The sequence below is a fragment of the Podarcis gaigeae genome (assembly GCF_964106915.1).
Source record: "Podarcis gaigeae genome assembly, chromosome: 7".
NCBI lineage: Eukaryota > Metazoa > Chordata > Lepidosauria > Squamata > Lacertidae > Podarcis > Podarcis gaigeae.
This window is the reverse complement of record NC_139683.1, coordinates 41,465,426-41,492,644: the sequence shown is the minus strand read 5'-3', so window position 1 is coordinate 41,492,644 and position 27,219 is coordinate 41,465,426. Positions and strand designations below refer to the sequence as shown.

Here is a 27,219-nt window from a genome sequence, read left to right as displayed (position 1 = left end):
TGAACATTTTCACTTTTTTATTAACTGCAGTTCAGTGTTATGTCTGAACCTTAAACAGTGGTTCCTCTTAACCAGAGGTCCTCAAACTCTTTCAGCAGGGTGCCGGTCCACTGTCCCTCCTGTGTCTTGCAAGCGGCAGGAGCTGGCAGCGCCGCCACCGCCGCATGAAAGGGCTCCGGAGAGGGGCTGCTTTAAATGGTGGCCGCTTGAAAGGGGCACACAGCCAACCATGGCTCCTGTGTCTTGTGAGTGGCAGGGGCTGGCAGCGGCAGCGGTGGGACAATGAGTGGCACACGAAAGTTCTCCAGAGAGGGGCTGGCACCAACAAAGCCCAGCCCCCTTCCTCCTCTAGGCAGAGCGGGGAGAAGCCAGGAGGAGGGGCCGGTGCTGCCACCATGTGAGGGAGAGGGAAAGAATGCGTGCACAGTGATTCCCGAACTGTCCACAGGCTGGATTTAGAAGGCAATTGGGCCTGATCCAGTCCATGGGCCTTAGTTTGCCAACCCATGCTCTTAACTGTGGTTTGTTGAAACAAACCAGCTCTATACTCTATGGTTTGAGGCTGACATTTTAAAAAAATAAATAAACCAAGCTAACCCATGAATAAAATTAACCACACTTCGTTGTATTCAGATAATTAATGAAAACAGAGGCAAAAGTTTCCAAACTTTTCCTCATGGCTGCACAGTAGCAGGGAGTATGTGAGCCTGAGGCCTGCACATGCTTGTTCCCGGCATGATGAACCATGGTTATTGTGACATCTGAAGGCAATTAATAAGAATCAAATAAAAGCTTACTGAGGTCAACATTGAAAATCAAGGTGGTAGCTCTCAGTCCTGTTTTCCTAACTGTTACATGTATTGAGTCACAATATTGTACATAAAAGGTCATGTGCAATGAAGTGTCAGTGCACATATCTATGCAAACAATGTGAAGAACAGGCAAGGCCCAAGAGCAAGGAACTGTCTCGATGTATCATTTGTAAAATCAACACTTCTGCCTCTTTGCATAATCAAATATGAGCAGGGAGGGGGGAAGTGGATGCAGAAATCATTTTCTAAAGCAAATGGTTTCCCCACCCCCAAGTCCATTATAATGTCTATGATCGTCTGCCGTTTCCAGTCTTCCAAATGCTATAATACAATCAATCAGAACTACTCCAATGTGACCAGCTTAACTTATTTGTAGGATTGTTAGATGCTCCTTATATAGTTTAAGGAGCTGTCCTTCATTTCAGCTCATTACAGCTCTATCTTTCTCAAAGGTGATCATTCATTTCACAATTCCCTCAGTTCACTATCATTCCATGGAGCCAATCGGCAATTAAGAGTGTTCCTTAATTTGAGAGTCTCATTTTGGTGATGGTGGTTATTGAAGACAATTAAGATAGCACTTGAATTTCCAAAGCACATTACAATCTCCCCCATCCCATTTACATTTCTATTGTTTCTTTTCCCTAGAACACAGTACAGGAAGAATGCATTTAAAGCAAGGAAGGTATCCAGAATAAAACATGTGTTTATACTTCTCTGCTGTTTTATGACTACTCCTACCCTCAACTTGGGTGTCTGGAACTCTCTCACTTAGCAATCCTTACCTTCCTAACCCTCACAACACCACAAGATAAACCGCTCTCATTCCCACCTTAGAAGTAGAAGGTTGTGACTAGGAAATAATGAGTTGCCGCTTCATTTGCGGGAAGCGGTTATTGAAAAGCTGTTTTGTTATATATTCCAATAAAGATTTGAGAGTGTAAACTTTAAAAAAATCCCTACAGTTTGAAAGTCTTAGACTAAAAGCTTGGTCGAATCTCTAAAAGAAAAAAGCTAACCAGCACTAAGAGAACTGTAACAGAAAACTTTATCTCTTTTACATTCAGGGCTGCAAATCATAGAATTGTAGAGTTGGAAGGGACCCTGAAAGTACAAGAATAAAAATGTGAGCATAATGTCCATGATTGACTGTTTATGTAACTGAGATTTTACCTCATATTTGAGTTCATTGTGAATATTTAATGTTCTTAAGTGGCTTTTAAAAATAAGCAAGTGGGTTGGATCTTGAGTTACCTGAGTGGAGTTCTGCTCATGGAATGGAACAGTCTTGCATCCAGGGTTGTCTTAAGCATATACGGCGCTGTGGTACAAAGATCCCTCCTGCGCCCCTCCCCCATTGACCTTTTTTAAGAAAGGTTCCCCAGAGTTGTTGACCTTTTTTTAGGGAATTGGCACCACGCTTACACACACACATTATCTCTAACAAGCCCTTAGAACAAATGAAAATGCAGAAGAAAATCTAATGAAGTCCTCAATTCCAAAGCAAGACTCATTAAAGGCTCAGCAGTTCTTCTAATTCATCCTCATGATTCAAATCACCACATATCAAAAAGTTAAAGCAACCACCAGATTGTTGTTCTTTAAATAAATTTTTAAAGACACAGACAATGAAGTTCCCGGCCAATTTGTGTTTAAGTACAAAGTTTGCCTTTGTTCTAGTTTTTAACATGTGCTTAGTACCGTAGTTTTAGACTGTGAGCCACCCTGATATCTATGGGTGGAGGGCAGTAGTTAGTAGTAGTACTAGTAGTAGTAATAATAATAATAGTAATGGTGATGATATTTTTCACAGGGCTTGGAGTGAGAGGGTGATGACCAGCTGCTGGAATGAATGGGGTAGGTGCTAAATGGTCTGGCTTGCTTTACAACCCCATGGGACCTTGTTGGTGGGGTGAAGGGGCCGGAGAAGGAGCCCACCCCCCAAGAAAAAGAAGAAGAAAAGTGAAGGGAAGAGGCTTCCCTTCCCCGGGATAGAGTTGCCCGTAACATTAAACACAGGGCACAATTCCAGGGAGAGAGAGAAACCAGGGCAGCAGCTGCTGCTACTCATGGCTCGGGCTAGATGTAGCTGAACAGGATGGGCAAGGGGACCATGCAAGCGGGGCTGCAAACCCAGGAGGAAGAAAGAGGGCAATTCCTTCCTTCCTTCCTCCTCCTCCTCCTCCTCCTCCTCACGCTCTGCTTCCCCCCTCGCCATTGCCCGCCTCCCTCTTCCCACAGGGCTGGAGAGAGAGAGAGAGAGAGAGAGAGAGAGAGAGAGAGAGAGCTGCATGCCTGCCAGCCATATAGTTGGCGGGCGCAGATTCCACCCTAAGCCTCTGCAGGGATCGCTCTCCTCCCGCCAAGGCTTGGGAAGGAAGCTGCACACCAGCCAGCCATATGGTTGGCAAGGCACAGCTGCCTGGTGTGCAGGGAAAGGGGAGGCCCCAAAAGCCACGCAGCTCCCCCACTTGCTGGGGCGCCCCTGAGAGGCCGGTGCCCTGATGGAACGTACCAGTAACCCCAGTGGGAAAGACGCCTCTGCTTGCATCCATGGGACACTGCTTTGTCCCTTCCCTCCTCTCTGTATCCCCCCTTTGCCTCCTCAGTCCGCTCCAGAGGGTTGAGGGACCCCAGTGTGAGAGGTAGTGAAGAGGGAAATGGCAAAAATTGCCTCCTCCCTCCACTGCAAATTCCATTCACGGAAGCTTTGCTGGATCCACTCCCCTTCTACAAAAGTAGGGACTCCTCTCCACAAGATGCAACTGAATAATCTGGTATAATTAATATACCAGGCTGAAGAACATGGACACTGCTAAGGAAGGATTTGAACTCAAGTCTAAGATCAGCTCTGGTCTAAACTGCAACTTGGAGACTTACTGTGTATACTGCCAAAGTGTTGTGCTGCACGCTTTTGTATTTCCTTTCCTTACCTGATTCTAAGCTACACTTGCCTACTTCAGGTAAAATGGGGCAGTGCATCAGTCTATTATGAAATAAGGACAGATGTTCCTATTCCAGCTGTGCCTCCCAGATCCAGTTGCTCATCTCTCACTCATCAGTGTGGGATGAATAGCAACTCTGGATGCTGCAGGCTCTGCTATCAATTTGCCAATCCTGGATTTGGCCACTTTAGAGCAGTCCAGACAAGGAAATTGCAGATCCCTCTGTGCTTGTTAGGCAGTTAAAATAATATCCAAGGAACTGTCTCTTCTATTTTGGAATTTATGGTGAGGAGAGCGGCACTGCTGTAATACGGATGGCTTTTATACACAAGGACAGTAAATAATCGTATTATAGGTCATGAATAATTTATGGTTCGTGTCTGTGTGCAGTTTATGCGAGAATTCATACCAAATATTTTCAGCCCTCATTAGACAAAGAGAAGGGGAAGAATTCTCTGCACCATACTTGTCTATCATCCTCTAACACAGAGTAGTAACTGAGGCTCAATATGTTGTATACATAACTCTTCTCTCCGCATTTATGAGTGTGTGTGCCTCTTATCGGTATTACTGGATCTATCAGTGGCAGGTTTCTCATAGTTAAAGATTATGACCAGTGCAAAATTAATAATATGTATTTTTGATTAATGTAGCCACAACTGGCAATGTAAACCAGCCCTGTTTGTACATATGTACCGTATTTTTCGCTCTATAGGGCGCACTGGACCATAGGGTGCACCTAGTTTTTTGGGGGGGGAATAAAGAAAAAAAAATCCCCCCCCAGCACCAAAGAGCAAAGAAGCCAAGACAGCCAGCAGGATCCAACCTCGCCTTCGCTCCTGGAGCTTGCTAGGCTGGGGGCTGGGGAAGCCTGAGCTTCCCCTGACCCCAGTCCCCAGAACGGGTCTGGGAACGGGGGCGAGGTTGCACGCAACCTCGCCTTCGCTCCCAGAGCTTGCTGCTATCCACAAGCCTTCTGACTCCCGACGGGCTCCCAAGGCTTGCGGATAGCTGCCTGAAGCCCAGGGTGCGCAGCGCTGCGCTCCCCAGGCTTCGGGCTGTAGGTTGCTACCCGCAAGCCTTGGGAGCCAGGCAGGAGAGGTCCTTTTCAGTGAAGCACCCCAATCATGAAACAACATCCCCAGAGAGGCTTGCTTGGTGCCTGCCTTGTAGTATTTTTGTACTAGGTGAGGACTTAGTTATTTTCCTAGGCTTTTAAATTGATACACTTTTAGATACTGGCACAAATTACTTTCCCTGAACTGGATTGAGGGTGTCTTATTTTGATTTGATGTTGTTATGTTCTGTTTTATAGGTGGATTTTGGCTTATTTTTATGGTAATGTTCGTACGTTTTTGAACACCGCTTTTATTTTATTTTTTTCTCATTCTTTTTTATTAGTTATTTCCAAAAAGTACACAAGGTAACACACAAATACAAAGAAAATACACAGAAAAGAAAAATTAAAAATAATAAACAGCAATTATCATTTCCATATCATCCATATAACATAGTCGTCTCTTACGGGGCTTCCTTCAGCCTGTCCGTAAATCATTCGAAGTAATAAATAAAATTACACGTTTCATTACTTATATTGTCATTATACCGATTCCTAATTCCTGTTTGCTTTGCACAATAACTCTTAGTCTTTCACAGTGCGTCTCTAAATCCCTTTAGCGTTATTTGCTCTTCACTAATACATTCCAGATAATCTACATACTTTTCCCAATCTTTGGTGAACACTTGGTCTCTTATGTATCTAACTTTTCCTGTTAATCTATCCAACTCTGCGTAATCCGACAATTTAGATCTCCACTCCTCCACCGTTGGGGTTTCCCGTAGTTTCCACTTCTGGGCTAATACTACCCTTGCTGCCGTAACCGCATAGTATACCAATCTGCGATCTTCCTTTTTTATCTCTTGTCCTAATATCCCTAGAAGAAAGATTTCTGGTTTCTTTATGAACGTGTACTTTAATATCTTCTTCAATTCAGTGTGTACTTTCTCCCAAAATTGTTTCACCCTTCTGCACTCCCACCACATATGGTAGAAGGAGCCCTCTATGTCTTTACATCTCCAGCACTTATTATCCACCTTATACATTTTTGATAATTTCATGGGTGTCAAGTACCACCTATAAAACATCTTCATGACGTTTTCCCTTATCGAAGTACACGCCGTAAAGTTTACCCCCTCCTTCCAAAGTTTCTCCCAATCCTCAAACTGTATACTATGACCTATATCCCTTGACCAATGGATCATCACCGATTTGACTTCCTCATCACCTAAATTCCAGTCCAACAACATCCTATATATCTTAGATATAATTTTCATTTTATTATTTATTATTTCTGTCTGGAATTTTGAGTCTTTATCTGCATAACCTCTTTCTTTGATATCTTTACTAAACATCTGATTCACCTGATGGTGATGTAGCCAATCGTAAACATGTTCCTTTGTTTGCTCATACGGTTTTAGCTTCCATTTCCCTTCAACCTTAGTTGAACACCACTTTTAATGTATGCTCTGTATTTGAGTGTACTTTTATACTGTTTTGTGAACTGCTCCGAAAGTGCAGTATGCAGATGCCATACACAAAGGCACACACACATATATAATAAGTTAGCATTTTGTGATGTTATAATCTCTGTCCAGCAGTCCCCTAAACATAATATGGTCTGTAGAGAGATACAAAGCAGTATTTTGAGATGCTGGTAATTAATTCAAGTCAATGGCCTTTTCTCTCAATCATCGCTGCAGTGATGAGGGGTTCACAAATCTTAACACTGGCTCATTTGGAAGAAAAAGCCATGCATTCGATATGTAATGAAAATGGTTTACCTATGAGACAGAGCTCATGCTTTGCATGCAGGTACCAGGGCTGGTAAATTATCCTTGCCTGAGACATTGCCAGCCAGAGATGAATAGTACTTGACTAGATAGATTTCCTGATCTGATGCTATAATGCAGCTTCATGTGTTTATTGGGCTCTGGCAATGATACTGCGAAGAACCTAGGGAGATCTTTGACCTTTGGTTGGAAGTTATCTATAATTGAGACATACACACTTTCTCCGATCATTGCGCTCTGCAGGAAAGGGGCTCCTACAGTTAGCATCTCATCAGGTGGTCCACCTCGTACAATGTAGGAATTGGGCCCTTAGTATGGTGGCATCTACCCTTTCATTATGCATTAGACCATGGGCAGGCAGACATTTCGGGAATCAGTACGTTTTTACAGGAGGAGAATGTGTCCTTTTATTTAGAATGCATCTCTGGGTTATTTGTGGGGCATAGGAATTCTGGGCCCCCACAAGGTCTGAGAGACAGTGGACCGGCCCCCTGCTGAAAAAGTTTGCTGACCTCTATATTAGACAAATGCTGTCTCTACTGTCTTTTCAGCACCTATCAAATATCTTCCTTTTTCAACAACCTTTTTTAGTGGATATTCTGTTCCCAGTCTGTATTGCATTTGAAATTGTTTTTTATGTTTGTTAGAGCCAGGATCAGAGTGGTAAAGCAAAACTCCTCTGAGCATGCATGCCCTGGAAGGACTTCTTCCCATGAACATGGTGAAGTAGTTTGTAGATATGGTAGCACAAGGGTGTTAACAATGTTCATAAAGGAATAAACAGATGACTAATGGTCCTTTGCACTTTTGTTCTCTCCAAAGCACAAAAGCATGTTCTGAGGAATAAATCGAGGGACAAAATGTGAACTTTCTCTTCATCCTGTTATAAATATAGAAGAGTTCTAGTATCATTCCAGGATGAACCTTTGTAAAATCCTTCATTCTAGCTACGAGTTGTACTATTTCAGATGGCGTAAATGGTGAATCTGTCATTGAACACTGCTGCCGTTTTGAAAGCAAGTGACCTGTTTTTTTGTTGTCATTTAGTTAGAACTAGTTTTCATCAATCTTTCATACTAAACTTGCAGCAGCTGGGTGGTACTTTTCTCCCCCCCCCCCCCCAGGGTTGAAGGTTATGCACCATCAGCAACATGGCTTGGTGTTTTTGCATTTGTATTTAGGGTGCATAAAGAAAGGAAGGAAGTTCTCCTTAGTGACACACCTGATTTATTGCTCAATTACTAGAGTGCACCTTATCAGCTCTGTGTGAGGATCTGTGAAAGCCATAGATTTCTTCCTGATGTCTATTAGCAGTGTATCTTCATAACTGCCTTTGCCCCTTTGTGTCTAGGAGCAAGATGTTCGAAAGCTCTTTTAGTGAATGAGTGGGTTGGAGAAAGAGGAACAGGAGCTGGTTCTGATAAATGGTGCTCTTCTTTATTTTTGATCACTTGCGTTTTGACAATAAAATCCAAGCAAAGCTATAATATTGGCTGCCATTCTCTAATCTCCTTTATTTATATACTGGTTTAGAGAAAAGCTGTTGGTAGTATTAGGAGATGGAATGAGAAGGAACGTGTATTCAACTTACTTCTGGTTTCCTTCTGTCATGTTCTATACAGTGTAAAGTCTACAAGATTGCCAGTGTGGTTTTTTTTTTATAAGATATTTATTAAAGATTTTCTTAATACAGAAAAAAAACAGACAAAATAACATATAACTTTACAATAGCCATATTTTCTTCACTTCTTTGGACTTCCTCACATCTCTCGTTCCTGCGTTCCAAGTTTATCAAACTTTACCCAGCAATTTATCACCTTGTTTCAATTCTTATTTTATAATTTTCCAATATTGTGTCCCTAATTTTAGATATTTTTACCCAAACCTTAAAAGCTTAATTTTAGCATAATATTTATCCAAAATTTATCTTTTCTTATATTTGAACTTATCTTCATATTCCTTTCAACTAACTTAATGGTGCCATATTATTTATAATCTTACATCTTTCTTAACACTCATACAATTTACAATATTTTTGTAAATAGTCCTTAAATTTCTTCCAGTCCTCCTCCACAGCCTCTTCTCCCAGGTCTCGGAGAGCCAGTGTGTTGTAGTGGTTAAGAGGGTTAAGAGTCTCGTAATCTGGGGAACCGGGTTCGCGTCTCTGCTCCACATGCAGCTGCTGGGTGACCTTGGGCCAGTCACACTTCTTTGAAGTCTCTCAGCCCCACTCACCTCACAGAGTGTTTGTTGTGGGGAGGAAGGGAAAGGATAATGTTAGCCACTTTGAGACTCCTTAAAGGGAGTGAAAGGCGGGATATCAAATCCAAACGCCTCTTCTTCTTCTCTTCTACAACCTATGTGCCTCCTATAGGTATGCACCGTAAGATGTTGTTTATCTAAATTATGCTGTCATTTGACACTGACAGAGTGATTCTCATTGCATTTACATCTTCATGCCAATCTAAAATGATTTGGGAGCAACCCAAACCCAAGTTCCATCAGGATGAGTGGGGTTTGGAATAGGAGGGTCTCTGGCTGAGCCTGGGCTCAGTGAGTGCTACAGAAGGTGGAGTGCCCAACATCCTGATTCAGTCCGAGAAACGCTGGTGTAATTTCTCCATCCTAGCTCAGTTGAAGCCAGCTCAGCCAAGCCTGGGATAAATCCTGAAAAAGAGGTGTAGCAGGGGCAGGATGGGGCAATAGGAGATTCACCTCTATTCCAAAACTCTGTTCTATCTGGTCACATGACCTAGCAACCCATCAGAATTTAGACTGGCACAAATCAAACCTCGTTTTAAAGGCTTGTTTTCCCTCTGCCAGGCTCCAGCCAGCTCATTCAGCAGTTACATGACTCTTAAACAGAATTTGGAATAGGGGCATTGAGAGGGACGCAGGTGGCGCTGTGGGTTAAATCACAGAGCCTAGGACTTGCCGATCAGAAGGTCAGCGGTTCAAATCCCTGCGACGGGGTGGGTTCCCGTTGCTCGGTCCCAGCTCCTGCCAACCTGGCAGTTCGAAAGCACGTCAAGTGCAAGTAGATAAATAGGTACCGCTCCGGTGGGAAGGTAAACGGCATTTCCTTGCGCTGCTCTGGTTCACCAGAAGCAGCTTAGTCATGCTGGCCACATGACCTGGAAGCTGTACGCCGGCTCCCTCGGCCAATAAAGCGAGATGAGCGACACAACCCCAGAGTCGGTCACGACTGGACCTAATGGTCGGGGGTCCCTTTACCTTTACCTTTATACCAGAATAATTCATCCTGATATAAATTACACTGATGTCGCGTAGTTTGGTCTGCCCGAATGTAAAATCAAGTAGCTAAAAGTTACACACAGTGCAACTGAGTTATAGAAACAGACTGCTTTGGATTAGCAAGATTGTAACCATGTATGTATTTGGGTTCCAGGCCATTTAGAGGTTGTAGCTTTAAAGTTCTAACACACCAGAAAAAATGGTTTATTTATGCTACAACGGGCGCCTGGATACTGTTAGCCCAAAGGTGGAAAGAGAAAGCAGTCCCGACTAAAGATGATTGGCAAACCAAGTTAATGGACTACGCTGAAATGGCTAAATTAACTGGAAAGCTCAGAAATGAAGATGACAAGAAATTTAAAAATAACCGGGGGACGAAACTAAGGTTGAAGTAAAAGGGATACTTTCTTCATGGAAACTTCCAGAAATTCTTTTCAGTAAAAAGCCTGACATTTCATTAGCCAGTGGCTTCAAGACAGAAGCAGAAGTAGAAAACAATGGCAGGGAACAAGGTGGGGGTGGGAAAATATCCTACCACCATCATATGAAACACATGTGCAGTACATTCAGTTCAACCCTGGATAAAACACGAAGCAGCCATTACACCAATCACCATGACTATTACTGATGCTCTGTGGTTGCTAGGCGTGAAAAGAGGCTTGAATTGAGAGGCTGATGATCTCACAAAGGCCTAGCGAATCCTCTGAATCTGCAAGAAACTATCTTGTCCCCTTTGTGCATTTCCTGGAGTGTGGGGGGAGAGGATGGTCAATTAGGTCTCTTGTGAAGGCTTGTAGGTTCCCAAACACAGCCCATTACCCTCTTCCTCCCCCTCAGCTTCAAGACAATGCATCTCCTTGACTGAACCAGGAAAGAGGTTCATACAAATATGGCATATGCACCTTTGGTATCATTACAGTGGTAAGTACATATTTGATATAGGTATGTTTAATTTTTATGTGCACCAACCTAAATATCCAGAGCTCAATAACACTCTTCATATTTGTGATTAGGAAGGAATTTTTCCCAAGTTTGGTGAGTACTGATCCAATGGCTATTGCTTGTTCTTGACTTCCTCTTGAGTTTGTGGTACTGGAATAATTTGCTGTAAAGGTTCTCCCTGCTGCAATGCTGTGGTTCAGTTGTGTGGGTTGATTTATACAGCCCAGTGCTTGGTTGGTGCTGTCCTTCACCACAGGGCTGGTTTACATTTCCAGTTGTGGCTCTCTAGTTCTACAATCATCAAAAATACATAATATTAATTTTGCACTGGCCATAATCTTTAACAACAGAAAACCTGCCACTGATGCATCCAGTCATACTGATAAGAAGCACACATACCCATAAAAGCAGAGCGAAGAGTTATCCATACAACATATTGAGCCTCAGTTACTACCCTGTTTTAGAGGTTGTCAGACAAGTGTGGTGCTGAGAATTATTCCCCTTCTCTAGTAGTTTGAAAGCACACCAGTGCAAGTAGATAAATAGGTACCACTGTCGTGGGAAGGTATATGGTGTTTCCATGCGCTCTGGCTTCCATCATGGTGTTCCATTGTGCCTGAAGCAGTTTAATCTTGCTGGCCACATGACCCGGAAAACTGTCTCCCTTTGCTTAAAGTGAGATGAGCGTCGCACCCCATAGACGCCTTTGACTGGACTTAGACATCCAGGGGTCCTTTACCTTTTACCTTTTTTAATGCAGCCACTGAGGATGGCATGTCAGCCCAGGAGGCTTTTCACAGGGTGCCTTCCGGTATGAGGTTTATTGTGTTAGTTTTTCTGGTGATAATGCTAGCACTTCTGGCCTGGTTTCTAATGTTCCTTAACTCTGTCTTTTTTACTGATATACTGCCATGTTGCACTGAATTTCATCCATGCCAGTGGGCGTGATGTGATACAACAGCTGGCCCAGTTGAGCATGTCACCACCCTTTATGAACATGCATGCTTCTGTTCCCATGTGATTTACCCATGAAAACAGTGGGGAAAGAACTGTATACCACCCCAGGTTTCATCACATGATCCACGGAACCAACGGAAAATATGGCACAAACGTCCCACGATTTAATGGGACGTCCCATTAAATGGGGCTCTGAAGAGACCTTTTCTGAAAGCCATTAAAGCAGAAATGAATGCTAAACGTCTGCAAGATTCCACCTGATTTTCAGAACTCGTTTTTACAAGCTATGGTAGCCCGATCTGTTCAGGCCTCGTAGATCCAAACTAGCACGTTGAATTTCACCAGTCTGTGGACTTTGCAAAATGTAGAAGTATTTTAAACCAATTATTATGGACCAAATATAGCTGATGTAGAAAAATGCCATGATTGAAGCTATATAATCAGATTTATAAGAAGGTGTAGTGCCTGCAAGATATTATTCCTGGCACTGCTGTAGACTTAAATGCATTTGAATGTGTTGCCTCTTTGCCACTAACTCTTATGTAAAATATTCCTTTATCTGATGCATATTTAGGGCATTCCTACCTTCCTGTGGAGCCTTCATCTTTAGAGGCAAGGTCCTTGATCTGTTTCATTAAGCATCTTTTCACCACAGTTGAATGATCTGTCATACTCCAGTTAGTCATGGTTGTTTGGCACTGTGATGCTTTCTGATCTGCATAGTTTCAGAAACGGAACAGATTTCCTAATGACCACTGCAGAGGAAAGAAAAGCAAAATGAGTAGGGGTGCCAGGATTCTGTCATATCTTACAGAAATGCTTCATTAGTGTCCCAAGCTCTTTTTGTGTCCCTTTCTAGTTATAATTAAGCTGTTTTAATTGTCTGTTTCACAACTGTATGGCTTTATTATTTTACCCCTAAGTTCCTTGGGGTGGAAAAGGCAAAAATGAAATGAAAAGAAACCCATTGATTGGAAGTGCTTTGAAGGGTATAACGATTTCTAGGATCATGTTTGTGTGATACAAAATAATAATAATCATAATAATTATTAACATTATTGTTTACCAGCTGTAATAATCACACATTGTGAATATATCTGGAAATTGTGAGTTCATCCATCTTGCAGAAATATAGAGGCATTGCATGATGCATTTACTTGGAAGCTAAAACTGGATGAATATAATATTGAATTTGCCTTATAAATGAGTAGCTCAGTGCCAGAGACAGCCCTCCTAGAAATATGGGTAATTAAACTTTGGAGTGCCTTTCAAGGGAACTGTTTAAAAAAAAAACAACTAATCAATTTTGTAGGCTTCTATTTTCAGATAGTTGTACTTTAACTATCACAGAAGTAAGACTTGTGTAATTATTAATACTTCTATATTCAGAGTTGCATTTTTGCCATTGATTGAGAATTGGAATGGACCTCTTTGTATTAAATTGCATGCGAGTTTGAGCAAGTGTGCCCAATTTATACAGGGAAATGTGACTGTAAGGTGAAAATGTTTTGAAATGTTTTGAGGAAGCACTTCTTTACAGAAAATACCATCATTTTCAATGAAATAATGAAATGAAATAAAATTCAATGAATTTTTTTTTCATTTCAATGAAAAACTTCAACATGTGGTGGGAGCACTTTGTGTGTGTGTCTGTGTGTGCCATCTCCAACGCCTCGAAAAATTCCATCAACGGTGTCTCCAAAATTTTTTACACATGACTTGGGAAGATAGGCGAACTAATATCAGTGTACTGGAAGAAGCAAAGATCGCCAGTGTTGAAGCAATAATTCTTCAACATCAACTTTGTTGGACTGGTCATATTGTGCGGATGCCTGATGATTGTCTTCCAAAGTAACTACTCTATTCTGAACTTAAAAATGGAAAGCGTAATGCTGGTGGTCAACAAAAGAGGTTTAAAGAGTGTCTCAAGGCAAATCTTTTAAAAATGTAGTATATACACTGACAACTGGGAAACACTGGCCTGCGAGTGCTCCAGTTGGAGTACAGCCTTTACCAAAGGTGTCATGGGCTTTGAAGACACTCGAACTCAGGACACAAGGGAGAAATGGGCTAGGAGGAAGGCACGCTTGACAAATCCACACCGTGATCAACTCCCGCCCGGAATCCAATGTCCCCACTGTGGAAGGACGTGTGGATCCAGAATTGGCCTCCACAGTCACTTAACTCATTGTTAAAACCATGTTTATGGAAGACAATCTTACTCGGCTACAAGTGATCACCAAAGAAGAAGAATATGTGTGTGAGAAGAGAGAGAGAAAGAGAGGGAGTGGGACAGAGAGAAATGGAAACCCTCAAAAGAGTTATGGGGTATTTTACTTCCCTCTATACTGGGTACAAGCCAACCGAAGTTAAGCAAATATAAGCCCTACTGAATGGAAGGCATTGTTAAACATGTGATTGACCTTGCCATTGAAATGGGCAGGATATAAGCATTCTTAGCTTGAGCAGGATTGCACCCCCTATAATTATCCATAGTCTCCATCGTTAGACTTCTCACAAATCTTTTTGTGAGATTATTATATTCATCATGATGCCCCCATCACCATCTTATTCTCATTTCTCATGCTAATAGCAGAAGGGCACAGTAATGAGAGCACATTTTAATCATTGACCAGTAGTGGCTCATATATTTCATTATGTCTCTCCTTTTGGCATTGTACAAAAATAGATTTTACTTTTATTGAATGAATTAAAATGCATATTACCAAAAGATATTTATGAGGAGAGGATCCGCTGCATTTCAGTAATTCCAGTTTTATAAAGCAGGGGATTTTTGGACAGGTAATTAATGACTTATATTTTCTTAATATAAACTTTTTCTGCCTGTTTCGAGTTTATTACCTTAATGGAAAGGCTGCACAAAGGAATATATTCTACCCAGGAGTATAAAATATCTGGAAGGGCACCTATGTGGTGGTATCTGTGCTCAAAAGAAAAATCGAAAAAGAAAGAAAAGGAAGACACTGAGAAAGCAGCATTACAAGGAAAGGAGAGTAATTAATCACATATCATTTTTAAATTACACTGGTACCTCGGGTTACATACGCTTCAGGTTACAGACGCCCCTAACCCAGAAATAGTGCTTCAGGTTAAGAACTTTGCTTCAGGATGAGAACAGAAATTGTGCTCCGGCGGTGTGGCAGCAGCAGGAGGCCCCATTAGCTAAAGTGGTGCTTCAGGTTAAGAACAGTTTCAGGTTAAGAACGGACCTCCGGAACGAATTAAGTACTTAACCCAAGGTACCACTGTAGTGCTAATGGGCTTTGCCTTAGAAAATCCAGTTGCTTTTGCTAGTTCCATTTTAAAAAGAAGTGCACAGCTCACTTTATAACCAGAATCACTCATCACATATTGTGAATCATCACACATCGGGTCAAGCTATTGCCCAACAGGGGACCCTAGGTGGGAGGCTCAAGTGGTGCTTGGTACTTAAACTGGACATTCGGAGTCATCTTTGGCCACCTACACTCTGCATTACCAATTCTGTCTTGAGTAGTGTTAATAATAGAATGAAGCAGGCCTTTCAGATTTATGTTAAAATGCTTGCTAAAATGTTGGTTACATTCCAATATTTTATTTCAGGATTAGAGGTCATTTCATGCTACAGGGTGTGTGTGTGTGTGTGTGTGTGTGTGTGTGTGTGTACTGAAGGCTTTTTTTTATATAAAGCGTAATAAAACTAATGGAAAATATTGAACGTCTTCAGAAATCAGATTAATCTAACTTGGCACCATAAGCACTGCAGTATGCCAATAAGGAATGGATAATTATTGTATACGGGAAGCATATCCAATGTAGTTGTTGTCACATTTGCATTTGGATCTATGAAATATGTTTCTAATGTATTTTAAGCTACACAGGAAAAGATTAATAGCAGGCTTTACATTTCTCTTATGTGACTTTTTATCTGGGAAATGTTGTTGACAGATTTATATATGAATTACCCTAGGCACTAATAATAATAAGCTATATTTAAATACATAAATATGTAAATATTTATCAATAAGGTTTTTTATTGATGTATTGATTATATTTTCTGGCAAATAAAAGAAAGGGTGGAGATTTTTGCACACACACACATTATAGTCTTCATAAAACTATAAAATCTTTATTTAGGTTATGTCACCACTAAACCTTATCCCTTATGGTTACAGATAGGTAGCCGTGTTGGTCTGCCATAGTCAAAACAAAAAAAATTCCTTCCAGTAGCACCTTAAAGACCAACTAAGTTAGTTCTTGGTATGAGCTTTCGTGTGCATGCACACTTCTTCAGATACACACACTTCAGATACACACTGTGTATCTGAAGAAGTGTGCATGCACACGAAAGCTCATACCAAGAACTAACTTAGTTGGTCTTTAAGGTGCTACTGGAAGGATTTTTTTTTTGTTTTATCCCTTATGGGTTACTCATCTGCCTCAGAGCCCTCCATTTTCTGCAGAAACATACCCAACTTCCTGAACCATTCCTCATAAAGCTTAGTTTCCAGACTCTAGATCATCTTGGTCACCCTCCTCTGCACACATTCCAGCCTGTTAATGTTCTTCTTAAACTGTGACACTCAGAACTGGACTCACTACTCCAGCTGTGGTCTGACAAAGACAGAATAGAGCAGTACCATTACTTCCTTTGATCTGGACCCTATACTTCTGTTAATGCAGCCTAGAAAAGCATCTTTTTATTTTCCCTTTGTTATGTAAATAAGGGAATGATCACCATATTTTAATCACTTTGGGATTCCAGTTGCCCTGTGGCCTTACAAGGTATTCTTGCATAACCTCACCGCAGCAAAATTTCTATTCTAATTAGAGATTGCTAACTGCAAAGCCAGTTCATCATTTTATGACCAGGAATGTACTGTGCTTTGCACAGTGCAATGCTATTTTTGATACATTTTGCTTGTTGGTTCTAGATCCAGAAAAGCTGCTAGCTTTTGTTGGATCAACCTCTATTGGTGAAAGGATATGCAGGCTCCAAAGTTGCTAAGAATTAATCATTAGGAATAAAACGCCCATTGAGTCACATTCTGACAGCCAGCAGACAAAACTCTGTTTTCTTAATCTTGCTGTATTTTGCATCACAAAACCATCAAATAACATTGCATAAGAAACAAATACCCTTTCTAAGATTGTTACTGTATATAGTTTAACTTCACTGTTTTAAGGATACGTTAATGACATGCTTTCTTTTTTAAAAAACAAACAAACAAGGAATGCTTCTACCTTAAATTGGGGAAATTATTTTCATCTTGAATACGGCTGAATTGAATTAGGTTGAATTATTTAGATCAACATACTTACTATTTTGGTTTACTAAAATGCAGTCTTGATAAGGGAAAGGCCTGCCAAACTCCCATAAAAGACACCTAAGTCAGTTTTTACTCCTTGCATACTAGAATAGGCATAAATTATTCAAGCAGTAGCTCTATTCATCTTTTCCTTATCAGACCATCTGTAGAGAGTTAGCAGGTGCTACATTTGGAGCTTTGCTTCTACCTTGAATAGCCACCCTGCACCCTAATTTGCAAAATATGGAAGTTTTGTGTTGTACTGAGTATTTGCAAAACACGTCTCATTCTGCACCCCCATGCTTTGTTTTGCAAAACAACAATAAATACTGCTATGCAAAACATCTGTAGACTTTTTTTTTTGCTGTTGACACAGGTGACCTTCTTTTCATATTCTCCTAGGCTTTAAAAATATTTTTATATTTGCATTTTCTGTTTTCTTGACCTCATTAAATGTAGACATGAAAGGCAATAAAATTAATCATGTGACTTCCTTGGGAAATGTACTTTGCTTGCAACTTGTGTGTATAAGTCCACTGACAGTCTTAATCAAAGGATTTATGAATAAGCTTTTCACAAGAGAGCCAGAATTCATGTAGGCTGCAGTCTTATACCCACTTACTTGGGAGTAAGCCATACTGAACTCTGTACGATAGACATGGATTGCAGTACAACGTTTTCTTGGCCTGAGGAAGCTTTGTTATTTTGGGAGGTTCTTTATTCTATTAGTTGTATACATCTTGCAATTGTGTATTGTTGTTAAAGGTAGATATGGAAATGTTAAGTAAATATTTGAGTTGTTTGGATCAGAAAGTGATTATTTTGTCCAAGAAATTATAGCTGCGCTGTTAAAATTGTAGTTACAGATAGGTAGCCGTGTTGGTCTGCCATAGTCAAAACAAAAAAATTCCTTCCAGTAGCACCTTAAAGACCAACTAAGTTAGTTCTTAGTATGAGCTTTCGTGTGCATGCACACAGATTTGGGTAAATCTGTCATGAAGAAGTGTGTATCTGAAGAAGTGTGCATGCACACGAAAGCTCATACTAAGAACTAACTTAGTTGGTCTTTAAGGTGCTACTGGAAGGAATTTTTATGTTAAAATTGGTGAGCCATCTGTTGCAGAATATGAGCACTGATTGCAAAGTGTTTTGCAGGTATCCCTTGCCACACATGCTAATTCAGCAAGTCCAGTGGCTCACACAAGGGGAGGTCTCCTTATTTTCTCCCCTAGACTCATCATTTTTGTGTCTTCAGTATAGGAACCAAATCTGGAAGATGAGCAGTCTGAAAACTGAATATTATTTCAGAAATTCAGCCCTGACAATAATCACTGTCAATTAATTCTGTTTTTTAACATTGAATTTGTGCCACCTATCTATTTTCTTAGCATGGGGGGCTCATGCCCAATTATATGTTACGTTATGGATTCTCCATAAAACAGGAGGCTGCCAATATGCCCCCCCCCCGGGTGCACAAGACCCTGCAGAGGCCTCCCCTGGTGCCCACAGTGTCCCCTTGCCTCACTGAAATTAGACTTTGAAAGAAGCATCCTCTTGTAGTTACTATAATAGGTTGTGTTGTGTGCTTGTTTGCAGTATATGTGTGGTTCTCATCTGTTTTCAAATGTGCACACAGGCTCAAAAATGTTGGCAACCCCTGAGGGGGTAGAACAACCATTGCCCTCCATATGTTTTGGACTACCACTTCCCAGCAGCTGGGGCAAATGGAGGGCAATGAAGGGGCTAAGGTTGCTATGGAAGAATCTTGTATTACTTTACCAAAGGCAGATCATAATTGGATTATTTCTGGTCACCCATACCCCAGTCCTTTGCAAATAATGTGACATGAGCTCTGTAATTGTTTTTCACTGTTGGTTTTTCTGTTGGCTATACAACATAAAAACCATTTCATTTGACTATACCAAAAAATATATATCTCAACATGTGTTTGTTCGTTTTTAAAGAATCTTGTATTATAACTTCTGGTAGTTACAATATAGAGTAGCCATCTTGGCTACAATGGTTATTTATATTTGATCTACCACTGTATTTGATCTACCACTGTACTGTTTGACGTGATCATCATCTAGAGGGCTGTTTTGAGAGCCAGTGTGGTGTAGTGGTTAAGAGCGGGAGACTCATAATCTGGGGAACCGGGTTCCCGTCTCTGCTCCTCCACATGCAGCTGCTGGGTGACCTTGGGCCAGTCACACTTCTTTGAAGTCTCTCAGCCCACTCACCTCACAGAGTGTTTGTTGTGGGAGAGGAAGGGAAAGGAGAATGTTAGCCGCTTTGAGACTCCTTAAAGGGAGTGAAAGGCGGGATATCAAATCCAAACTCCTCTTCTTCTTCTTCTTGTAGCTTATTCTGGGATAAGAGTGAACATACAGAGAATTCTATCTTAGGGTATAGTTTGTTTCCCTTTATAATCTTTGGATTCCTTGTATCTAAGTGATTTTAAGCAATGAGTGGCAATTTTATATGATAAGATGTCATTTAACTGTATTGGCTAAAAGCACTTGAATGCCCATTTTACTTTTTTTACATTCTGCTGCCTACATTAATCCAGATCAGTCGGTACTAGAAGTAAATGGAGATCAGATAGGCTATGCAAGCATAAGGAAAGCACCCTGACTCTAACTAGGTGGGCGGAAGGGGAGAAAACAAGTTTTTGTCAGTCTTTTGTATTGCAGCAGCTGGATTCACTGTTGCTATAGCAACACACCACATGATAAGGTGTATTAGATTGCTCTGCTCTGAGCACAAGAGAGAGAATGATCACTAAAGTTAAAGGTTACTTTGGAGTTCCTTGCTTATAAATGTTTATGGGCAAATGGTCCAGCTCCAAAGAGCAGAATTAGTGCTGTGTTGCTGTTTTAAACAATAGGCTCAGGTAAGCTAAACTAAACACTGATCATTTTTGTCTCATAATTTTACTTCTTCCTAGTGAAAATACAGGACTCTATTTTGGTTCTAGTGTTTTGCAGATGTATTTATTTGTTGATTTCATAAAGTTTGTAAGCTTCAGAAAATGAAGACAGATGTTCCAGTTTTAAGTGAATCTTAAAATCTGAATCACACAAAGCAACAGGTTTCTTTTATTATAGCTTCTGCTAGGTTTTCTAGGTACTTCACACTCTTTGAAATTCTAACTTATTGAATAGTGGTTCAAAACAGCTGCCATGTTGCTGGTCCAAATGAATGCTTCACTTTTAACCTTTGCAGGAGTTTATCAATATGAATTCAATATTGGTTTTGCAAATAAGTTTTTTTAAAAAAATGTTGTTGTTTTATACATACATTATAATTGACATACAGACAGACACTTGTTTAATTATTAGATTAAAAATATTGTTTAGTGGTGATGGTATACTTCAGAAAATTGTTTCTCAGAGCAGTTGGTTTAGTACAACATGGCTGGAAAGGGTTAGGCAGATAGTCCTACTATGAGTTTTCGACAGATTATTTTTCCAGTTCTTGGACAGTCATAATCAAAATATGATTAAGAGATACTTACATTCAGAAAAGACCAGTCCCTGGAGAGCAAGTCCCAGGATTTCCCCTTGGCTTGCAAAATTTAAGTACCAGCATGCGTTAGAGTACTTTCTGACATCACTAGCAATTACTCAATACAGGTACAGCACAACCACTAGTCATGTTTGCTCAGGAGTTTCTAATTGTATTCAGAAGGGGTTAATTCCAAGTCTGCATATGTTTTGTAGCCTTGCCCTTTCTGAATTAAATTTAATGTGTTCTGCAGTTCTCAAGGGAAGATGTCAACAGGTACTTTATGATGTATCTGTAAGATTTGTATATGTAGTTCTGAAACAGCTGACTATTTGAGATGTTATTTGTTTTATTGCCTATTAGGGCAGATGTTTCTTGGGGAAAGTTTCTTCCTTTATTGGGGCAAGAATATTATTTTTGGTCTATCTCAAAATGTATATGATTTGCTTGTTAATAATAATGGGGGCCCTGTGGGTAATGACTACTTTTGCCTTAGGTCTAAAAAAGCATGCAAAATCTGTTAAGATTAATGTGCTAAATGTCATCTGGATTATCCCTGAGCATATATATTTACCAGGATTTTAGTATTAGGAATAGATTCTCCGATATGTATTAGCTGCTTCTTATTGTATGTTTTTGTCTGACTTAAAATAAATAAACCTGAACTGCACTGAGCATCCGTTCTAATTGTGCTGCTGCGGTACAAAGATATAAAGAAAAGCACAGCAAATTATAAAGTAAAATGTTTTCAGTATTAACCCATTCATCTCAGGTTAGGCAGGTATAAAATGCTAATGACATTGGATTAAATAGTTTAATCAGACCTATTGTTCAAGTGCAATGAAGAGACTTTTTGCAGACTTTGGGCTTATCCATACTTTTGCCTCACCCTTTCAAGGCAGAGGTCTGCACTTTAACGCTGCATGTCCAAGTGTTTGTGGGGGTGGGTTGCCCCAATTTTCCCTGCAGAAACCAGCTCTTTAAAGCCAAATCGTAGCAAACACCAATTTCAATTTTCCATGGATGGATGTTTGGTCCAACTGAGCTTTAAAGAGTGGGTTTTCATGGGGAAAGCTTGGGGCAACAACAACAAAAGCTCAGACACAAAATGTTAAAAGCGGGAATTTATGACTGGAAAGAGCAGGGCAAAATGTAAGTGTGGATAAACCCTTACTTTCCTTGAAAGAGTCAGGGAAATAACTTTTATGTTAAAATACTGCAGGGTAAACCCAATCCAAGGAAATGGACTTCACTAACAGTTATTGTTGAACAGCGGCTTTTGCTTCCATTATATAGCTGTATATATGTATTCACATAGATAAACCTCCATATTGCAAAAACTAGAGTGGAAGCAGCTACAGAAGAGAATTGTCATGCTCTTAAGTTCTCCCCATATCAAGGTGGAAAGTTGAATGGCTTTTCAGTGATCATGGTGTCACCATCAATCACAGATAATTAAGCCAAATCTTCCATCCATTCCAATATAATTAAGCTTCATTATCCACCTATTGCATTAGTGCTTTCCATTTTTCTTCCTCTGAACACCCTAACATTCTGTGTCTCAACAACTCTTAGCCATAGATTAAATTCATAAACTCGTCTATTCTACCTGACTGCTTTATAGAGCAGACCTTCCCAACCTTGTGTCCTCAGATATTGTTCTGCTGCTAGTTCTACCATCCGGACAGTTGGCCTTGCAGGTGGGGTATAATGAGAGTCATACTCAGACAACATCTGGAGATCCAAGGTTGGGAAATGCTGTTTTTCCCACCCTCTTCAGGGGCAGAAGTGAGAGCCGCTTGTATAAAATAATGCTGTGGTGTTCCCCAATTAAAATAAGTGAAGACATGCGTTTTTGTCTTTGATATTCATTCAGGATCTAGAATCTGCATCTCAGGAAGCTTAACTTTTCTTATATCTGTAGGCTTAACCGCCATCAAAATTCCTTAAATTGATAGGAGTTCCTTTTCCCAGCCTCTTTTGAACAAAAATGGCTTGGTCTTTGTACCAGGGTTCCATTTGGATCAAATATAACCCCTGTTCTAAAAACCTGCATTGGTTGCCATACCTAATTCAAGGCACTCACATTAGAGTTTATTGCCCTGAATGACTTATGCCCCCAATATATGAAAAGCTGCCTCCTCGCTTGCAGACCCTCTCGGATGCTACATTTGGCAGAAACGGCTCTCTTGAAGCTTAGGTGGTAGAGGTCTGAGAGGGAGCATTATCTGAGGCAACCCTTAAGTTGTGGAAGTCCCTCCCCACAGAGGTGCAACTGACAACTTCATTATCGTACCTCTATACCCTCGCCTTTGAAATGTGACATGTACACTTTCAGGACCCACCCTTTTTGTGATTGTATTTTTTAACTGTAGGTTTTAAAACTGTTTTAAACTTTATTTTAAATTGTTACAACCCACCCCGGGACCTTAGGGTGAAGGGTGGGCAATTAATTAAAATAACATGGATGATGATGAAGAAGATGATGATAAATCTTGAAAGCTCACAAGTTCTTGTCATGACGTTTTGGTATTTTAATATTCTAACTTGGAAACTTCCACGCTTCTGTGTATGTAGAGATTCTTTGAATATGTAGAATCTACCATCATGTTAGTGGGTCACCAGTTTCATTTATATTCTGATGGTAGTCAACCACCAACTCTCCTATGTTAAATCAATAAGCTTCTTTTTTTGGCCAAAATAGCCTTTCAAAGCTTTCTTACAGCAATAAAACAAAAATTAATTTAGAGACAACAGAGATGACCAGCAATAAAAATAAAAAGCAAGAAGCATCCAACAGTAGCAGTAAAAACATTCCGGGGGGGGTTGTTTAATATTGTTCCCACTATATCTTCATTGTGCAGCTTTATATATATTATATCTGGGACAACTATTAAAGTTATTGGACACAGGGTGAAATAAGGCATTTCAAACCCTGTGATTCCATTGTAATGTAGAAGGGAGGGCATGTGGATTGGGAGTGCTTCAGCCTTTACAAACCACCAATATATCTCCTGCAAGGGTCCTCCTCACCCCTGTATTCAGACTGAGCTGGATCCATTGTACAACTCTTTTCCGTCTCCTCTATTGCCCCCCCGCATACCCACTGAACAGCTTATTCTACCGAACACTATGGACTGTGTCTTACAGGGCTGCAGAGGGATGGTGGAATTGCTGGAAAACAGGCCAAGGAATCTTGCACTGCTCTCTCAAGGTTACTAATTTTGAGTGCTATTCCCCTCCCACTTCAGCCCAATAAGACACTGCCAATAATATTTGGTAGGTGCCCTCTGGAAAAGCTTGGTGGGGTACAGGGGGCTGCAGAACGAGGAAAGGAAAGGAACAATCAGTTGTGTTGAGCTGTCTTCCACTTGTACAACCTTGGATAAAACCTATTATCTTTGCAAATGTCAACTTCAAAGCATGCGTTTGCTGAGATGACTCCTGCTTTCTCCCTTAGCTGCTTTGCCAAAAAGATCTCTACGTCATCAAAGTTTTCCCCTAGAAATGTCTACTGTGAGAGATCAAAGCAACTAAAAAAAGAGCATCAATTATTCATATGCTGTTTTTATATTGACTGAGCCATGCTCATAGAAAACTATTTCTGGAGTAATTGTAAAAAATACAATAAAAAATACAGCATGCTGTCAATTTATGGAGACAAAATTATATATTTTGCCCCCGAGTATGTTCAAAGTGTGATGGTGTGTGACGCCATAGTTGCTAGTTACCTAGGAAATGGGTTAACGTCTAATATTTTGAAAGTGGGATTGAGAGGTGGGGAAATAACTTTGGTGTATTACTTTACTCTGGAATATCTTCCTTCCTTAGCATTTCAAAGGGAAGATCAATTTAGAAAATGAAACTGATGATTAAGATATTCTGTTCCCAAATTAGAAGGATTGCTATCACTACGACAGATGCTCAGAACTTGTCCCTACTTTGTTTTCAAGACACATTTGCATTATGTTAAAGGGAGAGAAACAGTAATATTTACAATGCAATCCTAACCATATCTAGTTCAAAGTAAATCTTGCTGAATTTAGTGGAGTTCGTTCCCAGGAGGGTCATGGGGTTAGGATTGCAGCCTTAGTGGTGGAGGACAAAATTGCATGTGGCTCATTCAAATAGAGAAGGTAGTGGACTCTTACACATCAAATATATAGCAGACACATTGCCACATTAATTTGTGTTATACTCAGTAGCATCTGAAATGGATGCACACTAACTTTCTACCATGTGTACATAATCCAGAGTACCTGAGCCAATTAAAAAGAATAGGCTCTTCAAAAATTACAGGGTACATTCCAGACAAAAGCCAGATTTGCAATGAGTGAAGACATATGTGCCAGTGCTCAGGGCTGCTTATATAACCATCCATACAGTAGGCTTTATTCCATTGATTTCTATTGCCTCCAGGTAATGGGTAAGACGTAAAGCCTTTTCAGGTGTTTTCTTCCCCTCCCCAATGCAATTTACCATTGCATGAGGGAGGGGCAACACTGCGCTCCCCGCAATCCATTGCAACACCATCACCATCTCCACATGTGATGGGCGAAACTCAGAACCTTGAAGTATCAGGATTCTAAATCAGGCAGGGAATGTATACAAGTAGAAAGGGCTGATTATTATGACATTCAGCCCCCAACACACAGAAGGTTTAGGGAGTAGTGATTGGAACATGCCATAGTTGGAACACTCCATCCTCCACTCTTCCATTTGTAATCCCCCACCCCTTTTTCTTAATTTGCAATGACCATAATTTTGTAAATGTGTTTGGGTTGCATTGGAGCAAACCAGGATTGCCTCAAAACTATGGCTCACTAAACAGCTTCAAACTAAGGCTTCAGTCATAATTAGGAGGCAATTCCTGATTGTCCCAGCTCCAGCTGAAGCTTGAAGCTGAAGCTGAGGTTCCAATACTTTGGCCACCTCATGAGAAGAGAAGTCTCCCTGGAAAAAACCCTGATGTTGGGAAAGATTGAGGGCACAAGGAGAAGGGGACAATAGAGAATGAGATGGTTGGACAGTGTTCTTGAAGCTACAAACATGAGTTTGACCAAGCTACAGAGGCAGTGGAAGACAGGAGTGCCTGGTATGCTCTGGCCCATGGGGTCACAAAGAATCAGACACGACTAAACGCCTCAACAACACCCTGATTGTCCCTAACCATAGTTAACCTGATTCAGATGTTAATGTCAAATTATAGTTATCACAAATGATAAAAGGGAAGGTTTTGCAAGAGGGGAGGAAGGGCAATGCAAATGAGCCTACAGCATGTTCCCAATCTCTCAAATATGATTTGAAGACTGGGAAATGGGACTTTGAAATTTTACCACTATGGAAAAGAAAGGCAAAATCTTAGTCATACAACAAAAAAAAGACCAGGAAGGTGGTTCTAAAACAGAAGCAACATTTACATACAGTGGTACCTCAGGTTACATACGCCTCAGGTTACATACGCTTCAGGTTGCAGACTCTGCTAACCCCAAAATAGTACCTCGGGTTAAGAACTTTGCTTCAGGATGAGAACAGAAATCGGGCTCTGGCAGCACAGCAGCAGCAGGAGGCCCCATTAGCTAAAGTGGTGCTTCAGGTTAAGAACGGACCTCCGGAACAAATTAAGTATGTAACCAGAGGTACCACTGTACTTGGAATCAAATATAGCATGTCTTACCTGTGAAGAATACCATGGTTAACAGTCCTTGGAAATGTTGTAACCACTAGCTGAACTATTAGCTTTCACTGATATAAGAGTTCTCATACCAAGAAGCAATCATCTGAGGCTATCTCCTGAAGAATATATTTCCCCAGGGCCTCAGCCTTTTAATTATAACCTTAAATTGATTTCTTTTTAAAGAGTTTTCAACTGGTTTCAAGCATGGATTGGTAGATGGAGGAACACTTTCCTTGAGTCTATAACTTTAGTCTTAGAATGGCTGCTCTTGGTCAGCTATAAGCAGAGTTTATCAGACTTTGTTCAGTCTGAAGTTCCAACTCATCATCTGATAAAGTAGGTTTTCACCTGTGAAAACCTATACCATTTTACATTTAAAAGCTTCTAAAAAGTTGGCCTTTTGGTTGTTTTAAGCTTCTGTATGTTTTACATCTGTTGCTTGTCACCTAGTGACTTGCTGGTATTAGGTGACTAATAAATTTTAAAAATTACCAATGAACCTAGGAATGATAAAATTCTTGTGCTGTTGCAAAACTCCTTGATTGCAGGAGTGAGTGGGTTTGAAAAATCTACCTTTAGTTTAAGCAATTTCATCAAATCCAAACCCACAATTGACTGCTGATAGCAGTAGATTTTCCCCACTTTCATTTTTGTTAACTCAAGGATTTGTTTGCTACATTAATATAGCCATCGGTCCCAATTCAAAGAGATAATATACTCCATATCAAGTTTTTTTTCTTTCCATTTTGTACATTTATTAATACTGTTTGTCTTCAGAATTCAGCAGAGCTAAGAGACAGATAACATTTATTGGAATGAGTAACCCAAATGGCTACATCAAGGCCATTCAGTTAATTTCCTCTTTTTGTAAAACAGCCTGTAATTTCCAATCCTGAGTTATCAGACGTGACTAAAGATATATAAAAATGAGCTGACATAATGATGCATGAATTCTCCCCAGAGTG

The 27,219-nt window shown here is 40.5% G+C and overlaps 1 protein-coding gene and 1 long non-coding RNA gene across 45 annotated transcripts in view; one reads left to right on the top strand and one right to left on the bottom strand.

The window, feature by feature from the left end:
* DTNA (dystrobrevin alpha) overlaps positions 1-27,219 on the top strand; it is a 186,851-nt gene that overhangs the window by 58,606 nt on the left and 101,026 nt on the right. For 3 of the 44 annotated variants that reach the window (XM_083747637.1, XM_083747644.1, XM_083747656.1), the window contains exon 2: positions 1,880-1,938. The exons of 37 other annotated variants lie outside the window; for them this stretch is intronic. The gene's annotated coding sequence lies outside the window, so the exon portion shown is untranslated. Of the gene's footprint in view, positions 1-1,879; positions 1,939-10,588; positions 10,784-27,219 lie in introns of those variants that run through there. 4 more of the 44 variants (XM_083747664.1, XM_083747633.1, XM_083747643.1 and 1 more) reach the window with 3 other exon arrangements.
* LOC310848759 lies at positions 12,239-16,265 on the bottom strand. Its single transcript, XR_014566591.1, has 3 exons — positions 16,233-16,265; positions 14,624-14,702; positions 12,239-12,516 (listed from the first exon to the last, which is right to left on the bottom strand). It is a non-coding gene; the product is annotated as an uncharacterized lncRNA (long non-coding RNA).